Source organism: Carex rostrata, chromosome 3 (assembly GCF_964058835.1).
Source record: "Carex rostrata chromosome 3, lpCarRost1.2, whole genome shotgun sequence".
Lineage (NCBI taxonomy): Eukaryota > Viridiplantae > Streptophyta > Magnoliopsida > Poales > Cyperaceae > Carex > Carex rostrata.
In genome coordinates this window covers 15779712-15804019 of record NC_135920.1, presented here as the reverse complement: position 1 = coordinate 15804019, position 24308 = coordinate 15779712, and the positions used below count along the sequence as shown (strand labels likewise).

At 36.8% G+C, this 24308-nt stretch overlaps 1 long non-coding RNA gene across 1 annotated transcript; it reads left to right on the top strand.

Annotated features, from left to right (window-relative positions):
• Nucleotides 1-22227: 22227 nt before the first annotated feature.
• Nucleotides 22228-24192, top strand: LOC144551714 (uncharacterized). The gene is made up of 3 exons (XR_013510862.1): nucleotides 22228-22445; nucleotides 23098-23150; nucleotides 23915-24192. It is a non-coding gene; the product is annotated as an uncharacterized LOC144551714 (long non-coding RNA).
• The last annotated feature ends 116 nt before the right edge of the window (nucleotides 24193-24308 follow it).

The following is a 24308-nucleotide window of genomic DNA, read 5'->3' as shown; positions in this document are numbered from 1 at the left end:
TTGTAAATGCCATATTATCTGGCCATCTGTAGACACTACTAGAATGCTCCAAACACTTTCAATTGGAGTGTTGTATTCGGATAGTAAATTCTCTATTATGTAGCCATAAAGAGGCAATATTAGAGTGCTCCAACTACCTCCAATTGGAGTGTTGAATTAGGTTTGTAAATGCCCCATTTTCTTGCCATCTGGATAAACTACTAGAGTGCTCCAAACACCTTCAATTGGAGTGTTGTATTAGGTTTTAAATGATCTATTACTTTGCCATATAGAGGCAATATTAGAGTGCTCCAAGCACCTTCAATTGGAGTGTTGTATACGGGTTGTAAATGCCCCATTATCTTGCAATCTAGGGACACTCCTAGAGTTCTCCAAATACCTTCAATTGGAGTGTTGTATTAGGGTTGTAAATGTTCTATTACTTTGTCATATAGAGGCAATATTAGAGTGCTCCAAGCACCATCAATCGGAGTGTTGTATACAGGTTGTAAATGCCCCATTATCTTGCAATCTAGGGTCACTCCTAGAGTTCTCAAAAGACCTTCAATAGGAGTGCTGTATTAGGTTTATAAATGCCATGTTATCTTAACATATGTAGACACTACTAGAGTGCTCCGAACACCTTCAATTCGAGTGTTGTATTCGGGTAGTAATTCTCTATTATGTAGCCATAAAGAGGCAATATTAAAGTGCTACAAACACGTTCAATTGGAGTGTTTTCTTAGGGTTGTAAATGCCATATTATGTTGATATATGTAGACACTACTAGAGTGCTCCTAACACCTTCAATTGGAGTGTTGTATTCGGGTTGAAAATGCTCTGTTACTTTGCCATATAGAGGCAATATTATAGTGGTCCAATCACCTTCAATTGGAGTGTTCTATACGGGTTGTAAATGCCCCATTATCTTGCAATCTAGGGACACTCCTAGAGTTCTCCAAACACCTTCAATTGGAGTGTTGTATTAGGGTTATAAATGCCATCTATCTTGACATATGTAGACAGTACTAGGCTGCTGCAAACACCTTCAATTCGAATGTTGTATTCGGGTTGTAAATTCTCTATTATGTAGCCATAAAGAGGCAATATTAAAGTTCTCCAAGCACCTTTAATTGGAGTGTTGTTTTAGGGTTGTAAATGCCATATTATCTGGCCATCTGTAGACACTACTAGAATGCTCCAAACACTTTAAATTGGAGTGTTGTAGTCGGATAGTAAATTCTCTATTATGTAGCCATAAAGACGCATTATTAGAGTGCTCCAACTACCTCCAATTGGAGTGTTGAATTAGGTTTGTAAATGCCCCTTCTTCTTGCCATCTGGATAAACTACTAGAGTGCTCCAAACACCTTCAATTGGAGTGTTGTATTAGGGTTGTAAATGCTCTATTACTGTGCCATATAGAGGCAATATTAGAGTGCTCCTAGCACCTTCAATTGGAGTGTTGTATTAGGGTTGTAAATGGTCTATTATCTTGCCATATGGAGGCAATATTAGAGTGCTCCAAGCATCTTCAACTGGAGTGTTGTATACGGGTTTTAAATTCCCCATTATCTTGCAATCTAGGGACACTCCTAGAGTTCTCAAAATACCTTCAATTGGAGTGTTGCATTAGGTTTGTAATTGCCATATTATCGTGAAATATGTAGACACTACTAGAGTGCTCCAAACACCTTCAATTGGAGTGTTGTATTAGGGTTGAAAATGCTCTGTTACTTTGCCATATAGAGGCAATATTATAGTGCTCCAATCACCGTCAATTGGAGTGTTCTATATGGGTTGTACATGCCCCATTATCTTGCAATCTAGGGACACTCCTAGAGTTCTCCAAACACCTTCAATTGGAGTGTTGTATTAGGGTTATAAATGCCATATATCTTGACATATGTAGAAAGTACTAGGCTGCTCTAAACACCTTCAATTCGAATGTTGTATTCGGGTTGTAAATTCTCTATTATGTAGCCATAAAGAGGCAATATTAAAGTTCTCCAAGCACCTTTAATTGGAGTGTTGTTTTAGGGTTGTAAATGCCATATTATCTGGCCATCTGTAGACACTACTAGAATGCTCCAAACACTTTCAATTGGAGTGTTGTATTCGGATAGTAAATTCTCTATTATGTAGCCATAAAGAGGCAATATTAGAGTGCTCCAACTACCTCCAATTGGAGTGTTGAATTAGGTTTGTAAATGCCCCATTTTCTTGCCATCTGGATAAACTACTAGAGTGCTCCAAACACCTTCAATTGGAGTGTTGTATTAGGTTTTAAATGATCTATTACTTTGCCATATAGAGGCAATATTAGAGTGCTCCAAGCACCTTCAATTGGAGTGTTGTATACGGGTTGTAAATGCCCCATTATCTTGCAATCTAGGGACACTCCTAGAGTTCTCCAAATACCTTCAATTGGAGTGTTGTATTAGGGTTGTAAATGTTCTATTACTTTGTCATATAGAGGCAATATTAGAGTGCTCCAAGCACCATCAATCGGAGTGTTGTATACAGGTTGTAAATGCCCCATTATCTTGCAATCTAGGGTCACTCCTAGAGTTCTCAAAAGACCTTCAATAGGAGTGCTGTATTAGGTTTATAAATGCCATGTTATCTTAACATATGTAGACACTACTAGAGTGCTCCGAACACCTTCAATTCGAGTGTTGTATTCGGGTAGTAATTCTCTATTATGTAGCCATAAAGAGGCAATATTAAAGTGCTACAAACACGTTCAATTGGAGTGTTTTCTTAGGGTTGTAAATGCCATATTATGTTGATATATGTAGACACTACTAGAGTGCTCCTAACACCTTCAATTGGAGTGTTGTATTCGGGTTGAAAATGCTCTGTTACTTTGCCATATAGAGGCAATATTATAGTGGTCCAATCACCTTCAATTGGAGTGTTCTATACGGGTTGTAAATGCCCCATTATCTTGCAATCTAGGGACACTCCTAGAGTTCTCCAAACACCTTCAATTGGAGTGTTGTATTAGGGTTATAAATGCCATCTATCTTGACATATGTAGACAGTACTAGGCTGCTGCAAACACCTTCAATTCGAATGTTGTATTCGGGTTGTAAATTCTCTATTATGTAGCCATAAAGAGGCAATATTAAAGTTCTCCAAGCACCTTTAATTGGAGTGTTGTTTTAGGGTTGTAAATGCCATATTATCTGGCCATCTGTAGACACTACTAGAATGCTCCAAACACTTTAAATTGGAGTGTTGTAGTCGGATAGTAAATTCTCTATTATGTAGCCATAAAGACGCATTATTAGAGTGCTCCAACTACCTCCAATTGGAGTGTTGAATTAGGTTTGTAAATGCCCCTTCTTCTTGCCATCTGGATAAACTACTAGAGTGCTCCAAACACCTTCAATTGGAGTGTTGTATTAGGGTTGTAAATGCTCTATTACTGTGCCATATAGAGGCAATATTAGAGTGCTCCTAGCACCTTCAATTGGAGTGTTGTATTAGGGTTGTAAATGGTCTATTATCTTGCCATATGGAGGCAATATTAGAGTGCTCCAAGCATCTTCAACTGGAGTGTTGTATACGGGTTTTAAATTCCCCATTATCTTGCAATCTAGGGACACTCCTAGAGTTCTCCAAATACCTTCAATTGGAGTGTTGCATTAGGGTTGTAATTGCCATATTATCTTGACATATGTAGACACTACTAGAGTGCTCCAAACGGCCCCCCCAAGCTTTGTTTGTTGGATAGGATATCCTTCAAGAACTTGGCATAAGTGGGCATTTGAGTTAGAGCTTCGGTGAATGGAATCGTGATGTGCAACCCTTTAAGAACTTCGGCGAATTGTATGTTTAGTCTGGTTTCAGCTAGTCTTTGAGGGAAGGGAACAGGTGGCTTGTATGGAGGTGATTTCTCAGTCTCCCCCTTTTTCTGATTCTTGGACCCTCCTGATGCGGGTCGCAGCTCTTGAATGCGGGTCGCTTCCATTGGATTTTCTATCAGTGACGTGGGTTTTGTTGATCCTATTCGACCAGGACTCACTTCTTCAGGGTTTAACGCGGGTCGCGTCAATGGAATGCGGGTCGCGTTAGATGGAATCTGCTCAGTTGGGTTGGTTGGTTCTTTGTATTGAGTCCCACTTCTCAAGGTGATTGCCTTTGCCTCTCCTCTGGGTTTGGTTCCGGTTAAGCAGGTAGCTTTCCAGGTTGGGGTTGGCTCGAGGCTACTATGTAACTCAACTGCTCAAGCAATTTGTTCTGAGTAGCTATTTGAGTGGACATAGATTGCATTTGATCCCACATAATTTGATTCATTTTCCCTTGCTCATGTGTGAAGTTTGTCGCATAGGGAGGCACATATGGTTTGGAAGGGCCAGCTTGAGGTACTCGATTGTTCTGATTGGGGAATGAAGCATTTTGGTAAAAGTTCCTGTTGTTGCCTCCTCCCGAAGAGTTGTTCCAATTGGTGTTGCTAGACGAAGGATTGTTGAGAGAGTTGTTATGGTTGGAAGGGTTGGTGAAAGAGGGTTTGGGAGCATTGTTGAATGGTGCAGGATTGTTTTGATTCCACTTCCAATTTTGTTGTTCAATAGGATCCTTGGAGTAAGAACGGTTGAAGGGAGGTTTCGGAAAGAAGGAAGGTTCATTGTTGATGGAGTTAACCTGGTCGATCTCCTCTTCAGCTTGCACCAATGAACATTGCTCATAAGCGTGCCTTTCATCACCAGACATGACACATGCTTGCGGCTGCTGCTCGACTGCTTTCACACTTAGCTTGTCCATTGCCCTTTGCATAGCATCCAACTTGGCGGTTAGAGCCGTGATTTGATCAACTTCATACTTGCCACCACCTCCTGGTCGGGTATTGTCTCGGCCAGACCATTGTTGATTCTGTGCCATGTTGTCAATCAGATGCATGGCTTCAAGAGGCTCCCTTGACATAAGCGCTCCACCTGCAACTGCATCAACAGAAGTGCGAGTGCTCTCAGTTAGGCCATCATAGAAGGTTTGAATCAACAACTAATCAGGAATACCATGGTGGGGACAAGAGTATTGCAATTCCCTAAACCTTTCCCATCCCTCATTGAGGGGTTCGTCAGACCTTTGCCTAAAACTGGTCAGTTGGTTCCTTACCTTGGCAGTTCTTTTGTGGGGGGGAAACCTAGTGAGAAAAAATTTAGATAACTCCCTCCAATTGGTAATAGAATCCCTTGGTAACGACCATAACCATTTCTTGGCCTTGTCCCTAAGAGTAAAAGGAAATAAAGCAAGTTTTGTGTAATCAGTTGTTACCCCATTGGTCTTGATGGTTGTGATACATTCTAGGAAGGTTTGGAGATGAGCATGCGGATCCTCGTGATCCATGCCATTGAAGACATTCTGTTGAACCATGTTTACAACTCCTGGGTTGAAGTTCGGTTGCTGCCCAGGTATCCTTGGTAATCTGATTGCACCTCTGACATCCCCAGCCCTTGGTACATTGAACTCTCGCAAGGTCCTTGGCATGAAGACATCCATATCGTCGTCAGACTGGTCGGTCAGGACATCCCTTTCTCTAATTTCTCTTTCTCTGGCACCTGCTTCCCTATCTTCCCTGCTTGGATGCTCTGACATTGTCTCTGTCACGCGAGTCGCGTCCACCTCAATGCGGGTCTCGTCAAGTATGATGTTAGTCGCGTTGGCTTGGACCTTGGTCGCGTCCAGAGGTGGCTGAGCAGGATCAATGTCAGTTGGAGGAGTTTCGTCAAAAACTGGTCCTTTGCTCCTCAGGGAGTAGTTGCTTCTGGTCGTCAATTGATAGCTATCTGTAGAAGGAGGTAAGAATGCCAGTTTTGTAAATGAGAAAAGTAAAAGTAAGGATACAGATTAAAATCTAGATTAACTTGAATAAGCAAAAACCTAGAAAGGAAATAATAGCCGTCCCCGGCAACGGCGCCAAAAACTTGTTCGCACAAAAGTATGCTATACACAAAGTTTCAGGTATCGATCCTCAGGGACGGTACAATTCTATTCTAGATCACTACTTATCCCAGTTAAGTACTGGAAGTTACAAGTTTGGTTTGAATTCGTTTCAAGTTTCTAAATTCAATAACAGAAGATAACAGAAAATAAATGTTAGTTCAAATCGATTTTAAAATGGAGTTTCCAGGGTTTCAGATTTCATCCTCAACCTTGCCTCTCTGGACCTTCACGCGACTTGCATGCTTTCACATGCGACCTTTGTGATGCGACCCGCGTTGTCCTCAAGTGAATGCAGCATTGAACTCGTTTCTGAGTTATTCACTTGTGTAAGGATCTATTGACCATACCTAAAGTTCCTGAACATCAACTCTCGTTTATTGGCTTAATGAACCTAGTAAGGAATTACAATTTCACCTTCTTAGATCTACAACCTCAAACTTTCGTTTACTAGTATTCAATCTAAGTCATTTGTTCGGTTTGCTAAAGGTATCCACTATCTCTCAATAGATGGAAATCTCACCTCTCGGTTCAATTGATCTATCTTTTTAGATCTAAGATCTACCTCAAGTACTTGATCAAATTGCAAGAAATATCAAGGTCAAAGTATTAGAAGAGATGTAAGAAACATTCAACAATAGACAACAAGATTAAATCAAACAATCTCAATCAAGCAATGGAAGAATAATACTCAATCAAATGAACACAAGAACAACTCAAATTCAAATTCAATGCATTACAAACAAAGTTTTAGATTACATCAACCCTAGAAATAAGATAGATCTACTCAAGCATCATAAAGAAAAAAATAAGAGAATAAATCATAATAAAACCGAAGAAGGAATTGGATCTAAGAAGAATCTTCCAATCTTCACTCCTCAGCTCCTCCTCTTTCTTGAACGACACTCCAAAGGCCTTGAGATTTGAATTCTTGAATTTCTCCCCCCCCCTTTTCCCACAGTGGCAGATGGTTGTGTATTTATAGCTTTCCAAAAACAAATACTTCAAATTTGGGCCTTTACTGGGCTTCATTGGGCTCCCGTTGTCTGCTCTGGAAAATCTGGACGCGAGTCGCGTCACCAGTGATGCGACCCGCATTGGAGCCTGTCTGATGCACCTCGCATCTTGTGGTAGCGCGACCTGCGTGATGCGACTCGCGTGGGCAGTGAAGCGGGTCGCGTCAAAGTTTCAGAATGCAAGCAACTTCCTTGATTTGGCCAGTTTGTCTGCAAAATAAAAATGAAAGCACAGCAGTACCACATTCTATTGATATTCAATTTAAAAGACGCTATTTGATGGTTTGAAATATAGATTTTGGTACGGGAATTGGTCAGAACAATAGATCAAATATGGTGACATCATATACGGGTTGTAAATGCCCCATTATCTTGCAATTTAGGGACACTCCTAGAGTTCTCCAACCACCTTCAATTGGAGTGTTGCATTAGGGTTGTAATTGCCATATTAACTTAACATATGTAGACACTACTAGAGTGCTCCAAACACCTTCAATTGGAGTGTTGTATTAGGGTTGTAAATGCTCTATTACTTTGCCATATAGAGGCAATATTAGAGTGCTCCAAGCACCTTCAATTGGAGTGTTTTATACGGGTTGTAAATGCTCCATTATCTTGCAATCTAGGGACACTCATGGAGTTCTACAAACACCTTCAATTGGAGTGTTGTATTAGGGTTATAAATGCCATATTATTGGAGTGTTGTATTAGGGTTGTAAATGCCCCATTATCTTACCATCTCGATAAATTACTAGAGTGCTCCAGACACCTTCAATTAGAGTGTTGTATTCGGGTTGTAAATGCTCTATTACTTTGCCATATAGAGGCAATATTAGAGTGCTCCTAGCACCTTCAATTGGAGTGTTGTATACGGGTTGTAAATGCCCCATTATCTTGCAATCTAGGGACACTCCTAGAGTTCTCCAAATACCTTCAATTGGAGTGTTGCATTAGGGTTGTAATTGCCATATTATCTTGACATATGTAGACACTACTAGAGTGCTCCAAACACCTTCAATTGGAGTGTTGTATTCGGGAAGCAAATTGCTCTATTATCTTCCCATATCGAGGCAATATTAGAGTTCTCCAAACACTTTCAATTGGAGTGTTGTATTAGGGTTGTAAATGTCATATTATATTGTCATTTGGAGAAACTACTAGAGTGCTCCAAACACGTTCAATTGGATTTTTGTATTAGGGTTGTAAATGCCCCATTATCTTGTAATCTAGGGACACTCCTAGAGTTCTCCAAACACTTTCAATTGGAGTGTTGTATTAGGGTTGTAAATGTTGTATTATCTTCACATATGTAGACACTACTAGAGTGCTCTAAACACCTTCAACTGTAGTGTTGTATTCGGGTAGTAAATGCTCTATTATCTTGCCATATAGAGAAACTATTAGAGTTCTCCAAACACCTTCAATTGGAGTGTTGTATTAGGGTTATAAATGTCATATTATCTTGTCATCTGGAGAAACTACTAGAGTGCTCTAAACACAATTGGAGTGTTGTATTCGGGTAATAAATTCTCTATTATGTAGCTATCAAAAGGCAACATTAGATTGCTCCAAGCAATTTCAATTGGAGTGTTGTATTAGGGTTGTAAATGCCCCCATTATCTTGCCATTTGTATAAACTACAAGACTGCTCCAAACACCTTTAATTGGAGTGTTGTATTATGGTTGTAAATGCTCTATTACTTTGCCATATAGAGACAATATTAGATTGCACCAAGCACCTTCAATTGGAGTGTTGTATAAGGGTTGTAAATGTTTCATTATCTTGCAATATAGGGACACTCCTAGAGTTCTCCAAACACCTTAAATTGGAGTGTTGTATTAGAGTTGTCAATGCCATATTATCTTGACATATGTAGACACTACTAGAGTGCTCCAAACACCTTGAATTGGAGTGTTGTATTCGAGTAGCAAATGCTCTATTATCTTGCCATATAGAGACAATATTAGAGTTCTCCAAACACCTTCAATTGGAGTGTTGTATTGGGGTTGTAAATGCCCTATTATCTTGCCATCTGGAGAAACTACTAGAGTGCTCCAAACAAGTTTAATTGGAGTGTTGTATTATTGTTGTAAATGTGCCACTATCTTGCAATCTAGGGACAATCCTAGAGTTCTCCAAACACCTTCAATTGGAGTGTTGTATTAGGGTTGTAAATGTCATATATCTTGACATATGTAGACACTACTAGAGTGCTCCAAACAACTTCAATTGGAGTGTTGTATTTGGGTAGTAAATGCTCTATTATCTTGCCATATAGAGACAATATTAGAGTTCTCCAAACACCTTCAATTGAAGTGTTGTATGAGAGTTGTAAATGCCCTATTATCTTGCCATCTGAAAAAACTATTAGAGTGCTCCAAACACCTTCAATTGGAGTGGAGTGTTGTATTTGGGTGAATCAATGTACCTCTGAGAGCGTGTGCGTGCTACGTACTTTCAAAATAGAAAAATATTATTTTTAGCCTGCCTCATTATTATATAAACATCTAAATGACATATGAAGGAAAACATACGTTATTTTGGGTTTTGGGCAGACTTAATCCATTTTGTTAGCAAAAATGCTCGTTTTTGTCCTTTTTATTTGGGAGGAGATTCGTATGATATGTGGATATATTTTGACTATTGGATCATAACAGAATTGGAAACGTCCTGTTTACAACAAATGGAGGGCAGATATTTATTTAATAAAGAAACTCAACTGCCAATCAGCTGCTCAAGCCCAATATTTCTCAAGCTGAGATGAGATTTATTATTGGAAGTGTATCCTCTGCGGAGTTTTTCTGTGCGGAGCTTTTAATCTGGTCTGTTCGTTTTGGATCGGATGGACCCGATTAAAAGCTCCGCAAATTTTGAGAATATTTTTTTTTAATTCGGGCAAGATCTGATCTGAAACAAAAGGACCAGATTAAAAGCTCCGCACGGAAAAACTCCGCATAGGATGCTATTCTATTAATAGGTTTAATAGGATTTTTTTTTTTACTATGAATTTTCTACAGAGATGGAACAAAATGACAAAAATTTTGCTTCAGAAGAAGAGTTAAAAGAAGCAAAGGAGTCACAAATGAAAAATAATTTTTCAGAAGAAGAATCTCCTTCAGATTATTCAGATTCTGAAAAATATTATTTTATGGATGATGTCCATTGATATTGCCATATCTAATATATTGTTTTGACCAATTTCCGTACCAAAACATGTATTTTGATCCTTTAAATAGCGTCTTTTACGTTGAATATATATAGAATGTGATACTGCTGCGCTTTCATTCTTATTTTGCAGATAAATTGGCGAAATCAGGCAAGTTTCTTACGTTCTGCGATTTTGACGCGACCCGCATCATGGCCAACGCGAGTCGCATCATACCCTGACGCTACCACAAGACGCGAGGCGCATCCAGTCCTTCGGGTCGCACTGCCAACCAATGTGAGGCGCATCAAACACACACTTTGATGCGGGTCGCATCATTGTTGACGCGACTCGCATCAAAGTTTCCCAGAGCAGAAGGCGGAGGCCCAGTGAAGCCCAGTATAGGCCCAAATTGGATGAGGTCATTTGGGGAAAGCTATATAAAGACCACCCTCTGCCACCAACGAAAGATTGGGAAAATTCCAGAAGTTTAAACTACCTAGCTCTTTGGAGTGTCATTCAAGAAAGGGAGATTTGGAGGGAAGATTTAAAGATTCCTCATAGATCCATTTTCTCATTCGGTTTTATCATGATTTCTTCTCTTATCTCTTTCTTTATGATGCTTGAGTAGATCATTCTTGTTTCTAGGGTTGATGTAATCTGAAATTCTGTTTGTAATGCATTGAGTTTGAATTTGAGTTCTTCTTGTGTTCATTTGCTTAAGTTTTATTCCTCCATTGCTTGAATGAATCTTGTTGTCTATTGTTGAATGTTTTTAGCATTTATTCACCGTCCAGAGTTGAATTGTACCGTCCCTGCAGATCGATACCTGATTGTACTATTGAATAGACAGTTGTGCACTTGCAACCCAATTCGAAAGCTAAATCACGGTTTAAAAGGGTATAGCTAGCTGTACCTGAAACTTTGTGTATATGCTTGCGTGTGAACATCCATTATCATTTTCGTGATTTTGATAGGAAATTAGCACACATCGTCGACCAAGTTGACAATTATACATTTCAGGCCCGCTTCTACGAGACTGATTCGATAGTGACGTGCTATCTATCTGATAAACTGTTGGATAATAATATCCAACCCTTGGTGGGGGGTCTGATAAGATTGGAATACTTGGAATACTACACTGGTCTTAGATCAAGGATATATTATATCATTCAAGTGATAAATTCTAAGATCAGAGAAGGACCTCCATGGGTATGGTACATGGTTCGCGCCGAAATAATCGGGGAGGATGAAGAAATGTATGAAGACGAGAGGGTACTCTACGCCATGCTAGAGTCTGAACAACTCGTCCCTTGTAAAGTCAAGGATTATTTTGTCGATACTTTTTTTCATCCTGGAGATATCGTCCTACTTGAAGTAAGCGAAACAAGTAGGTCATTTTATGATATTTTTGAAATTGTGGATCCTTTTGATTCCTCGGGAATTCTTTGAACTAAGAGTTTCAAATTTCGAAATATTTTTTATAATTTTTTTTTTTGTTTTTTTTTCCTATTGACAAATTCTATTTGATTGCTATAATATAAGTAATAGGAATCAATCTAACTTTTTCTATATATTAATGATTGAAATAATTTAACTGGCATTATCCTAATTTTTTTATTTTTCCTGATCGGAAAAATTATCCAACATGAAAAAAAAAGATAATTTTTTTTTATTTTATATGATGAAAGCGGAGATATTGTCTGAATTCCGCTGTTGTTTAAATCAAAACACAACCGAGCGGATATTTTTTGTAGAAATAGAGACTGGATGGATCCTGGCCTGTCTCGTCTCTAACGAGTTATAGAATTCGCCTATCGAAAGTGGCGATAGGGTCTTAATCGAATTCACACGAAAAGAAACATCTTTTGTATGGACAATGTGGTCCTTTTGTATAATTAAGCTTTTAGATCACCCAACAATGATCCTTTGAACCTAGATAAAAAATAGAAGCTACCCGTTTATCCCATGATTTTTTACATTTCTATTCGAAATCCACGAAAAAAAACAAAGCAAAAAAAAAAATCCACGAAAAGGACAAACGTTACATTTTTTTAATAAAAGATTTAAAAAAGGAATTTTCTATTGCTCAGAGTGCTTATGATAATATAAATTTAGAATACCAACAGAATCTTAAGCCAGAGGAACCAGAGGAGCCAGTTGATCCAAAGGATGTATTTGAGTCATTCGGTCATTTATGGACTGTGTGAAAATTGTGAGACATCCATTTACAAACAATATGCACAAAAAAACAAATATATTTGTCAACATTGTGGATATCATTTACGAATGGAGAGTTTTGATCGAATCGAATCTTTGATTGATGAGGGTACTTGGGATTCTATGGATGAGAATATGGTTTCTATTGATCCTTATGATCCCTGTGAGATAGAAAAAACCTTGCGTCTTCTTCAGACGATTCTTCAGAATTTATGAAATCACAAGAAGCAAAATAGTATCTTACCTGATATAAGAGAATCTGTGGATAAAATATTACAAATGTAGATAAAAGAGTGATTGAAGAGATCTATCTCCTTCTATCCAAATCAAATGGAGCATTTGATTTGGATAGAATAAGAAAGTAGTATATGAATCCATCCAACTTTTTGTGTATACTAATACTATATTGAAATAATTTAACTGGCATTATCCTGATTTTTTTATTTTTTCCTGATCGGAAAAATCATGCATGAAAAAGAAAGAAAAAAGATAGAAAAATTTGATTTTTTATGGTCAAAAATTCATTCACTCCTATTATTCCACAAGAAGAAAATAAGCGTTCTCAAGTATTCAGTTTCATCAATAAGCTAAAGAGGCTTATTAGAAATAGCAACTTGTCAAAAAAGTTTTACTATTCTGTAATAGTACGTACATGTTTTCAAAAAGACAATTATGATTCTTTGATTTGTTTTTTTCTTTTATGTTCATACAGCGATTTTTATAACTATATCCTAGATCGAGTACCCTTTGTAATAAGAAGGGAGGCCTCATGATGATACGGAATCTAGTGTACATAGTCGACCAAGTCGACAAACGTACGTTCCAAGCCCGCTTCTGCGAGACTGATTCGATAGTCACGTGCTATCTATCTCATGAGTTGTTTTACAAAAATATCCAACCTTCGGTGGGGGACCTGATACAATTGGAGTACAACTCTGGGCTTAGAGATGCGAAACGCCGCATCCAGAAAATTATAGCAATCTTGTATTCTTAAAAAAAACAAGATAAATTCAAAAAGGTCGCTATGCCCATCACGAGAGGGCTGTCCACCTTAAACAGACTTAATCGCGACTATGATTTCTTTACTATTACGTCTCAGTTCGGCATTAAGCTAGGACAACTCCTTTACTCAACCTTGGGTTTGAGAATGCTCCAAGATCTGGTGAATGTGGAGGCTTTCACTCTTGTTAGAGTCGTGTGTGAATTTTGCAACAAAATTGATCTCGAAAGATTCTATGAGAACTTCGAGGATTTGGTAGAATTTTTTCAACGCGATAATTCTCCCAAATAATTTGATTATCATCTATTATATATCTAAAAATTTAGAATACCAATAGAATCTTAAGCCAGAGGAGCTAGAGGAACCAGAGGAGCCAGTTGATCCAAAGGATGTATTTGAGTCATTCGGTCATTTATGGACTGTGTGAAAATTGTGAGACATCCATTTACAAACAATATGCACAAAAAAACAAATATATTTGTCAACATTGTGGATATCATTTACGAATGGAGAGTTTTGATCGAATCGAATCTTTGATTGATGAGGGTACTTGGGATTCTATGGATGAGAATATGGTTTCTATTGATCCTTATGATCCCTGTGAGATAGAAAAAACCTTGCGTCTTCTTCAGACGATTCTTCAGAATTTATGAAATCACAAGAAGCAAAATAGTATCTTACCTGATATAAGAGAATCTGTGGATAAAATATTACAAATGTAGATAAAAGAGTGATTGAAGAGATCTATCTCCTTCTATCCAAATCAAATGGAGCATTTGATTTGGATAGAATAAGAAAGTAGTATATGAATCCATCCAACTTTTTGTGTATACTAATACTATATTGAAATAATTTAACTGGCATTATCCTGATTTTTTTATTTTTTCCTGATCGGAAAAATCATGCATGAAAAAGAAAGAAAAAAGATAGAAAAATTTGATTTTTTATGGTCAAAAATTCATTCACTCCTATTATTCCACAAGAAGAAAATAAGCGTTCTCAAGTATTCAGTTTCATCAATAAGCTAAAGAGGCTTATTAGAAATAGCAACTTGTCAAAAAAGTTTTACTATTCTGTAATAGTACGTACATGTTTTCAAAAAGACAATTATGATTCTTTGATTTGTTTTTTTCTTTTATGTTCATACAGCGATTTTTATAACTATATCCTAGATCGAGTACCCTTTGTAATAAGAAGGGAGGCCTCATGATGATACGGAATCTAGTGTACATAGTCGACCAAGTCGACAAACGTACGTTCCAAGCCCGCTTCTGCGAGACTGATTCGATAGTCACGTGCTATCTATCTCATGAGTTGTTTTACAAAAATATCCAACCTTCGGTGGGGGACCTGATACAATTGGAGTACAACTCTGGGCTTAGAGATGCGAAACGCCGCATCCAGAAAATTATAGCAATCTTGTATTCTTAAAAAAAACAAGATAAATTCAAAAAGGTCGCTATGCCCATCACGAGAGGGCTGTCCACCTTAAACAGACTTAATCGCGACTATGATTTCTTTACTATTACGTCTCAGTTCGGCATTAAGCTAGGACAACTCCTTTACTCAACCTTGGGTTTGAGAATGCTCCAAGATCTGGTGAATGTGGAGGCTTTCACTCTTGTTAGAGTCGTGTGTGAATTTTGCAACAAAATTGATCTCGAAAGATTCTATGAGAACTTCGAGGATTTGGTAGAATTTTTTCAACGCGATAATTCTCCCAAATAATTTGATTATCATCTATTATATATCTAAAAATTTAGAATACCAATAGAATCTTAAGCCAGAGGAGCTAGAGGAACCAGAGGAGCCAGTTGATCCAAAGGATGTATTTGAGTCATTCGGTCATTTATGGACTGTGTGAAAATTGTGAGACATCCATTTACAAACAATATGCACAAAAAAACAAATATATTTGTCAACATTGTGGATATCATTTACGAATGGAGAGTTTTGATCGAATCGAATCTTTGATTGATGAGGGTACTTGGGATTCTATGGATGAGAATATGGTTTCTATTGATCCTTATGATCCCTGTGAGATAGAAAAAACCTTGCGTCTTCTTCAGACGATTCTTCAGAATTTATGAAATCACAAGAAGCAAAATAGTATCTTACCTGATATAAGAGAATCTGTGGATAAAATATTACAAATGTAGATAAAAGAGTGATTGAAGAGATCTATCTCCTTCTATCCAAATCAAATGGAGCATTTGATTTGGATAGAATAAGAAAGTAGTATATGAATCCATCCAACTTTTTGTGTATACTAATACTATATTGAAATAATTTAACTGGCATTATCCTGATTTTTTTATTTTTTCCTGATCGGAAAAATCATGCATGAAAAAGAAAGAAAAAAGATAGAAAAATTTGATTTTTTATGGTCAAAAATTCATTCACTCCTATTATTCCACAAGAAGAAAATAAGCGTTCTCAAGTATTCAGTTTCATCAATAAGCTAAAGAGGCTTATTAGAAATAGCAACTTGTCAAAAAAGTTTTACTATTCTGTAATAGTACGTACATGTTTTCAAAAAGACAATTATGATTCTTTGATTTGTTTTTTTCTTTTATGTTCATACAGCGATTTTTATAACTATATCCTAGATCGAGTACCCTTTGTAATAAGAAGGGAGGCCTCATGATGATACGGAATCTAGTGTACATAGTCGACCAAGTCGACAAACGTACGTTCCAAGCCCGCTTCTGCGAGACTGATTCGATAGTCACGTGCTATCTATCTCATGAGTTGTTTTACAAAAATATCCAACCTTCGGTGGGGGACCTGATACAATTGGAGTACAACTCTGGGCTTAGAGATGCGAAACGCCGCATCCAGAAAATTATAGCAATCTTGTATTCTTAAAAAAAACAAGATAAATTCAAAAAGGTCGCTATGCCCATCACGAGAGGGCTGTCCACCTTAAACAGACTTAATCGCGACTATGATTTCTTTACTATTACGTCTCAGTTCGGCATTAAGCTAGGACAACTCCTTTACTCAACCTTGGGTTTGAGAATGCTCCAAGATCTGGTGAATGTGGAGGCTTTCACTCTTGTTAGAGTCGTGTGTGAATTTTGCAACAAAATTGATCTCGAAAGATTCTATGAGAACTTCGAGGATTTGGTAGAATTTTTTCAACGCGATAATTCTCCCAAATAATTTGATTATCATCTATTATATATCTAAAAATTTAGAATACCAATAGAATCTTAAGCCAGAGGAGCTAGAGGAACCAGAGGAGCCAGTTGATCCAAAGGATGTATTTGAGTCATTCGGTCATTTATGGACTGTGTGAAAATTGTGAGACATCCATTTACAAACAATATGCACAAAAAAACAAATATATTTGTCAACATTGTGGATATCATTTACGAATGGAGAGTTTTGATCGAATCGAATCTTTGATTGATGAGGGTACTTGGGATTCTATGGATGAGAATATGGTTTCTATTGATCCTTATGATCCCTGTGAGATAGAAAAAACCTTGCGTCTTCTTCAGACGATTCTTCAGAATTTATGAAATCACAAGAAGCAAAATAGTATCTTACCTGATATAAGAGAATCTGTGGATAAAATATTACAAATGTAGATAAAAGAGTGATTGAAGAGATCTATCTCCTTCTATCCAAATCAAATGGAGCATTTGATTTGGATAGAATAAGAAAGTAGTATATGAATCCATCCAACTTTTTGTGTATACTAATACTATATTGAAATAATTTAACTGGCATTATCCTGATTTTTTTATTTTTTCCTGATCGGAAAAATCATGCATGAAAAAGAAAGAAAAAAGATAGAAAAATTTGATTTTTTATGGTCAAAAATTCATTCACTCCTATTATTCCACAAGAAGAAAATAAGCGTTCTCAAGTATTCAGTTTCATCAATAAGCTAAAGAGGCTTATTAGAAATAGCAACTTGTCAAAAAAGTTTTACTATTCTGTAATAGTACGTACATGTTTTCAAAAAGACAATTATGATTCTTTGATTTGTTTTTTTCTTTTATGTTCATACAGCGATTTTTATAACTATATCCTAGATCGAGTACCCTTTGTAATAAGAAGGGAGGCCTCATGATGATACGGAATCTAGTGTACATAGTCGACCAAGTCGACAAACGTACGTTCCAAGCCCGCTTCTGCGAGACTGATTCGATAGTCACGTGCTATCTATCTCATGAGTTGTTTTACAAAAATATCCAACCTTCGGTGGGGGACCTGATACAATTGGAGTACAACTCTGGGCTTAGAGATGCGAAACGCCGCATCCAGAAAATTATAGCAATCTTGTATTCTTAAAAAAAACAAGATAAATTCAAAAAGGTCGCTATGCCCATCACGAGAGGGCTGTCCACCTTAAACAGACTTAATCGCGACTATGATTTCTTTACTATTACGTCTCAGTTCGGCATTAAGCTAGGACAACTCCTTTACTCAACCTTGGGTTTGAGAATGCTCCAAGATCTGGTGAATGTGGAGGCTTTCACTCTTGTTAGAGTCGTGTGTGAATTTTGCAACAAAATTGATCTCGAAAGATTCTATGAGAACTTCGAGGATTTGGTAGAATTTTTTCAACGCGATAATTCTCCCAAATAATTTGATTATCATCTATTATATATCTAAAAATTTAGAATACCAATAGAATCTTAAGCCAGAGGAGCTAGAGGAACCAGAGGAGCCAGTTGATCCAAAGGATGTATTTGAGTCATTCGGTCATTTATGGACTGTGTGAAAATTGTGAGACATCCATTTACAAACAATATCCACAATGTTAACAAATATATTTGTCAACATTGTGGATATCATTTATGAATGGAGAGTTTCGATCGAATCAAATCTTTTATTGATGCGGGTACTTGGGATTCTATGGATGAGAATAAAGAGTGATTGAAGAGATCTATCTCCTTCTATCCAAATCAAATCCTCCATTTGATTTGGATAGAATAAGAAAGTAGTATATGAATCAATGCAACTTTTTGTGTATACTAATACTAGATTGAAATAATTTAACTGGCATTATCCTGATTTTTTATTTTTCCTGATCGGAAAAATCATCCATGAAGAAGAAAGAAAAAGATAGAAAAATTTTGTTTTTTTATGATGAAAGGACAAATTTTGTCCGAATTTCGCGGTTGTTTAAATCAAAACACAACTGAGCGGATATTTTTTGTAGAAATAGAGACTGGACGGATCCTGGCCTGTCTCGTCTCTGACGAGTTACAGAATTTGCCTATCGAAAGGGCGGATAGGGTCTTAATCGAATTCACACGAAAGGAAACCCCTTTTGTATGGACAACGTGGTCCTTTTGTATCGTAGAACTTCTTTATAATTAAAAATACTACGATACGATTAGTAATTTTCTAATTGCATAATATTGATTCAATTTTTTTATGTGTTTTGAAGAATTTTTATGGTAAGTCTCAACTCAATATGGACTGTTTTTAGAAAACTACATCTCTATGCAATATGAGATGTTCACTAGCTAAATAACACTATGAATATCACTAAGTAATATATATACTTATTATATATACTTCTTAATATATTTATATATTAAATATGCATTTTATTTCTAAAAAATAGATTAGGATATAAATTTGTTTGTTCTGTGATTGTATATTCAATAAAAAAAATATGAACTAAAGGATCTCGAAGGAAGGGTAAAAAGAAACAATTAAATGAAAGAGTGGTTAGAAAAATATAGAAAAATTCAAACTTTATTTTTTTATATTAAGAAAATTCCATCAGAAATAGAAAAGAAAAAGGAAATATCAAAAAAGTTCTGACAATTTGAAAATATTATTTATTTCATTTCCTAATTTTTAGTTATTTCGTTCTTACACGAGGAAGAACTTGAAGACCTTGTATACTTCTAATGTCGAATCATGATCAACAAAGACAGAAATCAAGGATTGGGTCGAACTCTTCTTGTTAAGGTAATAGCTATGAATAGTCATCTTCTACCCCGTACTTATTATGGGACATACAATGCATTAGAGGCGTATGATCATTCCGCTTGCATCGGGTTATTCTATTCCACCTCTTCTAGAGAAGAGAACTTTAAAATCAACTGATTTCTTACCATGGGTTTATACAAAATCTCTAGTCCGAGCATACGCAAAGGAGCCGTAGACAGTGAAATGAAATTCAATCCATGAAATAAATTGATCTATGGACGACATCATTGTTGTAAAGGTCGTAATGCCAGAGGAATCATTACCGTAAGGCATAGAGGGGGGGTCATAAGCGCTTATACCGTCGAATCGATTTTCGACGGAATCAAAAAAGCATATCTAGTAGAATCGTAACCATAGAATACGACCCTAATCGAAATGCATACATTTGTCTTATACACTACGGGAATGGGGAGAAGAGATATATTTTACATCCCAGAGGAGCTAGAATTGGAGATACCATTGCTTCTGGTACATAAGCTTTTATATCAATGGGAAATGCCCTACCTTTGAGTGCGGTTTGAACTATTGATTTACATAATTGGAAGTAACCAATTAGGTTTACGAAAAAAAACCTATAAATCGATCACTGATCCAATTGGAGTACCTCTATGGAATAGACCTCAATAGAAAACTGTTGAGTAACGGCAGCAAGTGATTGAGTTCAGTAGTTTCTCATAGAAAATTATTGACTCTCGAGATATGGTAATATAGAGAAAACTGTTTGAAGCACGCACAGAAAGGGTGAGGTTCCAATGAAAAAGGCTGAACCGAGACAAATCCAAACACTTATAAACGCGGATGGTACCAGAACCAACCCAAAATTTGATGAATCAAAAATGCTTAGTGAATTGGCCCGGTACATTACCCATAAAGAACAACCAATAAGTATGGGTAGTTGCATGAGTTTTTTCCAGTTATACATTAGGGGGTTAGGTCAACCAATGTACAAGAGGGTTCATTATAGAAAGATGGTTAGTGAAATAAAAAAATAGTTTACCTCTAAAAAAGATGATCTACGAGCTACATTTGTATACCAAAATAATAAGGTCTCAATTACATCAGATATATGGACTGCCGGTAAACATGGACTTGGGTACTCTTGTGTTACCGAGCATTGGATCGATGAACATTGGGTATTACAAAAAAAGATATTAAGTTTTAGAGTGTTGGATTTCCCGCACACTGCAAATGTAATTTTCAAATCCATTATTGAGGTTTTAGAAGAGTATAACCTTAAGAGGAATTTGGATAACAAGATTTTTTCTATCTCATTCGATAATGCTAGCAACAACCTAGCTTTCATTGGGATTTTTAAACGGTCACTAAACCAGATTATGAATGGTGAAATGTTTCACCAAAAGTGTGCTTGCCACATACATAACCTCGTCGTGAAGGCGGGTCTTAAAATATAAGCTGTAAATCTATTGATAATTAAATTTAAAAATGCTCTCAACCACGTTGTTTCAAACTAAGAAAGAAAACAACGGTTTGGGTCTTTGTGTGTCCACTATGGATTTGACAAGTTGAAAGTACCTTGGGATATAGATACCCGTTAGAACTCTACCTATAGGTTATTGAACCGATGCATTCCTTACAAAGTTGTCATAGGGGAGTTTTTGAGAAGCTCCACCCGCGAGGCACTACAATTGGAACTCACCGACGGAGAATGGGAGCAACTACAAAGGCTATGCAATTTCCTTGGAACTTTTTTACAGCAACCGTCCAACTATCCTGCTCGTACTCACCAATGTCATTTCAGTTGCTCAGACATCTCTATGACATCTCCAAGGTGTATTGTCATTTGGAACAAGCTGAAATCCACGATAAATTTCTTACATCAATCGTAGATGTCATGAAACAAAAGTTTCTAAAATATTGGGAAGATGTACCGCTCGTCGCGATTATCGCGAACTGCCTCAACCCGGCATACAAGAAGTTTTATACGATCAAAGTAGTTCAAAGGTACAAAGATAATCTACGTTTAGACAAAACCGGGGTGGAGGCTGATGTCTCGTAAACATATCTATATTCTGACCCATATATTGTATCGAAACCTGTGTTTAAAGCATTAAATCGGTCATATTTCATTAAAATATCCTTAGAATGTGGTACTGCTGCAAGTTTGTTCTTACTTTGCAAGAATGAGACGAAATCGAGGAGAATCTGGAATTTGAGAAGTCCTGACACGACCCGTGTAGCACCTTATGCGGGTCGTACCAACCTCGACTCAACCACAGACACGACTGCTAACTCGACTCCAGAAGTGACTGTAATATTCCGTTACATCGATTATTATTTTTATACCGATAAATTTAGGAACAAATAATAATTATATACATGTCTTGAGTTAGGATCACACGTGTGATTGTCCCTATAGAAAATATTGTAGGAACTCTCACAAAAATTCAAGTTGTAATTTTCAGATGGACAACTGTTAGTATTTCGATCACAGATCACTCATATCAATTCGGATTGGAATGAAATTTAATACCTCAAAATATAACTTCATGATCTACAACTTTCGTGTAGAAGACTATCCTAAATTCCAAACGTAGGATTCTCCATAAAATTATAAAGTCAGTAAATATTTCAGTTCGGAGACTGCAGACCTTTATCGATCATTTTTATCTTTTCTCCTCACTGGAAATTAGGATTAAGGTGAAACTAATTGCATTAGAACCGTAACAGAAAAACTTACAACTCTTACATTTTAACTTTCTTCAAATTTCGAACTTATAATTCCAGTTATTTCAATCTTAGAAGACAAACATTAAAACAAAATTCTGTCATGGGCTCAAACCCGAATTTACAACATGTTGGTCCACTAAACTCAAGCCCAAAAATCACAAATCATCTTCTAAACCTAACCCTACCTTATATAAAGCCTCTCCACAGCCACCCCCCTTCTTTTCCCTAACCCTAGCCGCCACAGCACCCTTTCCCTCATCATTTCGGATCTAAACCCCTGCTGGACCCAAACCGGCCAGCCAACTTCCGAAGAGAACCACCGCCTGTACGTCCGGATTTTGGAGAAGCAATCAACACGAGAGTTGTAGTGCTCGGCGTTACGGAACCGTGAGCGCTGGAATCATCCCAATCGGAGTCTCGACTGATGAGAACCGTCCAAAACAGTGACTGCTGCGCCTACCTTTCCTAAACTGCAAATTTCAAGTAATAAATTTATTCTTAGATTATAATAGTTCATGAATAAGTACATCTAATTATATTCTGAATTTTTATTTACTCTTAAGAATTTCTGAAATTATATTTAAAAGAAATATGAAAACTTTATTTTTAATGTATTGAGTTTATTATTCATATTATCCGAGATCATATAATTAATTTGATAGAGATTAATTTCTTTAAGTTTAATAAAAGTCTGGCAATTTCTTTATTTACAAATATTATTTTTAAATTATATTATAATCTGAAATCTTTGTTTATTAATATAATTTTCTTATTTATTATATTCTCTTTATTTAATTGGATTTTTTTTTTATTATATCTAACCAAACTTTTGGTCATGTTAAGGATTAAGGTACCAAGAGCAAGTCAATTATTTTATTTATAATTTCTTTCATTCTTGTAAAACTAGATAGAGATCATGTATCAAAGTATTTTAAACCGAATTTAATTTGTCATGATTTCTTAAAAAAAAAATATATAATATCTAATATGAGAGTTGATCGAAACAGTCAAATTAAGATCCTTGATAATTCTCTTAAATATAAGTAAACTAGAATTATTGACATATAATTAAAGGTTTTTACGAAATTAGAATTTAATTCAAACATTATTAATTAAATGTATGTTTATGTTTTAGATTCGATATTTAAAGCAATGTAAGAGATGATTAGGGATTCACTCAGATATCAGGTGCGGGTTTCCTAGACTTTATAAAACTATTTTACTTTCCTATTGTCATTCAACTGCTTGTTATTGTTGCATTAGTTGGATTTATGCATGTTGTTTTCGAACCATTCGTATGACTTAAGTAGACACAAATAAATTGCATGAAATGATAGGATTCATATATTGACCAATGGACTTGCATGAATAGGATGTATTGAGCATGGCATGAACAATGTGATTAAATAAATGTGTTTTTGAGAATGAACGAATATGGTAATTGAACAAGGGCCAATATGCTTGCATATTGGGATGTATACATTGGGTCTAGTGTTCGACTGGACCCCTCGATAACGTGACTGTAGGCGAAAGCGGTCCTGTCACGGGTCTAACCCTAGCGTCTGGCGGGAGTTACGCGGTTAGGGCGACAGCCCCCAGCGTCAGGCGGGAGTTCCGCGGTTGGGTTGGCGGTTTCTTTCGGCGTCGGGCGGGAGTTCCGCGGTCGAAGAAACAAGGAAATTAAGTGGTTTCTTCCGGCGTCGGGCGGGCGTTCCGCGGTCGGAGAAACAAGGAAAATAAGAAAATGAACAAGATTAACGGACTTTTCTTAAAGTAAATGAACGAAGTAAGTAACGATAATGCATTGCATTAGAAGAAGCATACACATTTTATTTTTGTATTTTCATATTTGTAAATATAAGTAAAGGTTTTATAAGCTCTGGGCTGGAACTGAATCCCGCACTGAGAGAAGGTTCGATCTCTCACCCGTTCCACTTTTATGTGGGTTCCAGGTACTGAAGAAGGAGGGTTCGAGCAAGGACAAGAGTGAGATTAAGCGGAAAGACCCATGATTGATAAATTGCCACATGTTATTTAGTTTTTGTTTCCATAATTCTATATTGATACATTGAGTCGGCATGGCAGTGTGGTGTTACTAGCCATGTCGACCGTGATCGTTTGTGAAAATTCTTTTGCTTATGAAATAAATGTGGCTTTATTTATATTTTTATTGATAATGTATGTGATGTGCATACGCCTTACGTAGAAATACGTGGCGGGTTGTCCCGGGGTGTGACAACTAAGTTGGTATCAGAGCCAGCACATACAATATCAATAATTAACCGCTGAGTGAGTGCGCATTAAGGTCTCGTCTTTAGAAATCCATAATTGATTTAACATCTGACC